Source organism: Bidens hawaiensis, unplaced genomic scaffold, assembly GCF_021521415.1.
Source record: "Bidens hawaiensis isolate Kalapana, Puna unplaced genomic scaffold, B.hawaiensis_p1.1 tig00075245_1, whole genome shotgun sequence".
NCBI lineage: Eukaryota > Viridiplantae > Streptophyta > Magnoliopsida > Asterales > Asteraceae > Bidens > Bidens hawaiensis.
Window position 1 is genome coordinate 30,268 of NW_027503057.1, and position 3,775 is coordinate 34,042.

Below are 3,775 nucleotides of genomic sequence, written 5' to 3' on the forward strand. Positions count from 1 at the left end.
ACAAGTTTGGACTATAAAAGAATAGTCTTCTTTAAAAATTAAAATGTTACATTGTGATGTGTATATGAAAAGTTTTTAAAATTGAATTCCATAAAATTGTCTGCATGCTTGCCTTGTAATGAGGCATGGTGCAACATCAAGTCTTAACCTTAGATTTCGATCAAAAGAAAACCTGCAATAATCAAGAACATCAACTTCCAGATTTGCTAAATTCCTATACAATATAGCATAATCACCCACAATATAAATCACACACCTCGATATGTTGTAAATCAGTTGTTAAAGTGGCTTCTCTTTATTTGAGATTTCTCATATTGTATTACTCAGAGCAGGTAACTGGGCTTAGGAATAGGCTGCCTGTTAATAATGGCGTCAAAACATATAAGAATTAACAATCTGGAAATGATACTTGATGCATACAATTAGTTATCAAAATCACTAAATCAGAAAAGTTAAACATTAAAGAATGAGACAATTAACCAACAATTAAGAGATGATATCGAGAAGAACCTATGATATTAAACGTTGTTAATTCTGATAAACTGACTCGGGTTCAAGTCTTGTTAGCTCTTTTTTGTTCTTCCTTTCTTGGGTTTTTCCACCCAACTTTCTTTTTTTCTCCTCTCATCTGTTCAGACTCATCTACATCAGCAACGTTGTGCAATTAATCCACATAACTCACAGATTCTGGATTTTTAACAGATTTTAGCATTCGGTTAATTCTAATAATATTATGCTCAAAAGAATCACAGAATGCTATTCCTCTGTTTAATTAAAATGCACTAGGCATGTTTAATTGAACTAATGAAATCAGACATGTGTATCTTAAAATTCATTTTGAGATGACAACACGATTTATAATAGCAATTCATATTCATACGGAAAGAAAGTATTGAAAATCATAAACTTACAAAAAATGAAGTTACATAGTAGAATGTAGGGGTAAGCAGAAAACTAAATTAACCGAACCGAAACCAAATTAACCGAAAAATGAACAGAAAAACTGAACCGAAGCATTAACCGACGGCTAATTTTTTGTTTTTTTGAAAAACTGAATTTTCAATTACAACAAAAACTTTTTGTTGTTTTATACAACATATATTATAATGGACCTCTAGAACAAGGAGGACGTTGCAAGTATGATGAATCCAACCTGAAGATCTTACAAGCCTATGTATAGTAACTTGAGAAAAGATGATAAACAAAAAGGTTTCATACTCACGTGTAGAGAATGCAAGAAATAATTATCATATAGTACCAATAATTATTATATAGTACCAACTTTTAGTAGTGACAATTTTTTAAAACTAATACATCTACTACAAATAGCCTTAAGCAGTTAGCGAAACATATAGCATCATCATCTGTATGATGCCTGTGTAATCAACAACCAACATCAGCAAATTGTTAGTAAAAAATACATACACGCACACACATTCATACATGCAGAAAGTATCATGTCAATCTCTACCTTTACATGACAGATGTTAGTTATTGCCTCAACATTTAGGTTTTGGAGCTCCTCAAGTGAATTAATGTCCAAATCAGCAAATATCATCACCCTGACAATACAAATACAATATTATATAACTATATATAACAAATACTCCCATGATAAAAAAGCGCATTTATGAAATAAAACGAGCACCTTCAATCTTGAAACCATAACATTCCAATTCCTGTTGCTTTTCTTTTTCTTTTACAATAATCTTAACTCATGAATCGACAGTGTCTCATCATTTTCCACAAAAACTTCATGTAATTGTTTTTTTATCAGTTAAAATATCCTCTGAACTAGCAGGAAAGTTCTTCAGCTTTGCAACAAGGCTCACATGCTTGCCAGCTTAGCTTCTGAAACCCCTTCATGTCTCTTTGCAGCATCGAGTCTTTTTCTCAACTCACTTTCCAACTTATCTCTTTCAGAGAGTGCACCAACCAAAGAAGCTTCTCGTTGGCATCTTGCATTGAGCTCTTTCTGCAACTCTTCTACAATCAAACCGTCTTCTTGTTTACATAAGTTTGACTTGCAGGCTTATTTTGCAACCTTCGGCTCAACGTTGAGTTTAGCATTTTGGTAAGAAAGTTTTGTTACTTCTGCAGCTAAGTTTCTAAGTTCAAATGTTGCAGCTGTAGTCAGATCTTTTGCACATGAACCTTCATCAGCCAGTTTTTACTGCATATCATAAGCTCGTCTTTTTCTTCAGCTATTTGAAACTTCTCTTTCTTCAATGTCTCTATCTCCGCTGCCTAAGTCAACTCAGTTTGCAATATAAACAATAAAAACTGAAAGAATAATGAAAAAGGTGAAAAGGATTTTAACTATATTTGCATTAGAAGCTTAGAGTTTAGAAATGTATCATCACTACTATTATTCAGTTGCTCTTTTGTCCTCCTGTCTTATCACCAAAGAGATCAAGGTCATCATCGTCCTCGCCAGTAGTAGCTTCCTAAAATATTCATTCATTAGAATTATGTAAGTTGAGAGATACCAAAAAGACCCTTTGTAATAGAACCTAAATTACAATGAAAAACATGAATAGGAACATCCATACACACCTTCACGACTTTCTTAATGGGAACAGCTTCTGCTTATGAGGCTTAGGCAAAAATTCCAACTCTAGTGGCTTAACAGTGAAAGCTATATTGATAAACAATAGAAAAGAATAGCGACAGCTATTTTTTATTCTAACAAAGATGCAATGAGATAACTGTGAAATGATAACATTTTCAGTTTCATCTAAGATAATAAAGGCGTCTCATCTAATGCCCTCAATAAAAGGATCCAAATGAACTGCCTATGCTTCAGTTTATGCAACATCATAAAGTATCACACAATTACAATAGAATATTTAATGATATAATACAAGATTATTGTTCGTCTGTATCACTTATCTTCTCAAATATTCACGTAACATTTAACTAACTATTTCCAATGCATACATGAATTAAAAGGAGCCCGCTTATAATTTTAAAAATATCACATTTGTCCCTAATAACTTTTCAGCCCATAAATTATAAGCCAATATAGTTTCTAGGTTTTTAAAAAAAATTTCAACTGTGATTGATACTACTTACCTAGACCAAGATCAAATCTGAAGTCTCTTCGTAGGCCGCAAGTAATCGAATATTAGAAAATTCAGATAATTATATTGATAAAATCCTGTTTAATCATGTTTAGTTAACTAAAAAGCATTTTAATTGAAGACTTTATCAAAATAGCACACATCAGGAAGTTTATGACAAAGATAAAACGCTACATTAGAAAAAGATCAAAGAGTGTGGAACTTGTTTTATTATTTTCCATGTGGGGCTAAGAATATAAAATCAACCTATCATTAAATAAATTAAACAAATGTATATTCCTAAGAAAAATTATATTAATCAAATGAAGTTAAAAAGAGTAACCACAACCTGCTCAACACCATTAGTATCCTTCCAGACCCTATAAGTATTTGTTAGCGAGCTGCTCGGTTTCTACTTTCTTAACCCTATCCAGTATTAGGTGAGTCAATCCTGACCTAACCTGATGCCCATGAATAATGCTATATTTATTCATTTCTTGATTTAAAAAAAAAGAGATAGAAATGAAGAAACACTAACCTGGTGCCCATAAATAATGTTATGTTTGTTAAAAACCATGTAGCTGATTGAACTAAAAAGAATGAAAATCAGTAAAATAACAAATACAAGTAAGAAAATACGAAACTTATGTAGCAAAAATGTAAGCGACATAAATCATTGGCTAATTGATCGATGACCAGAAGATTGAATTTAG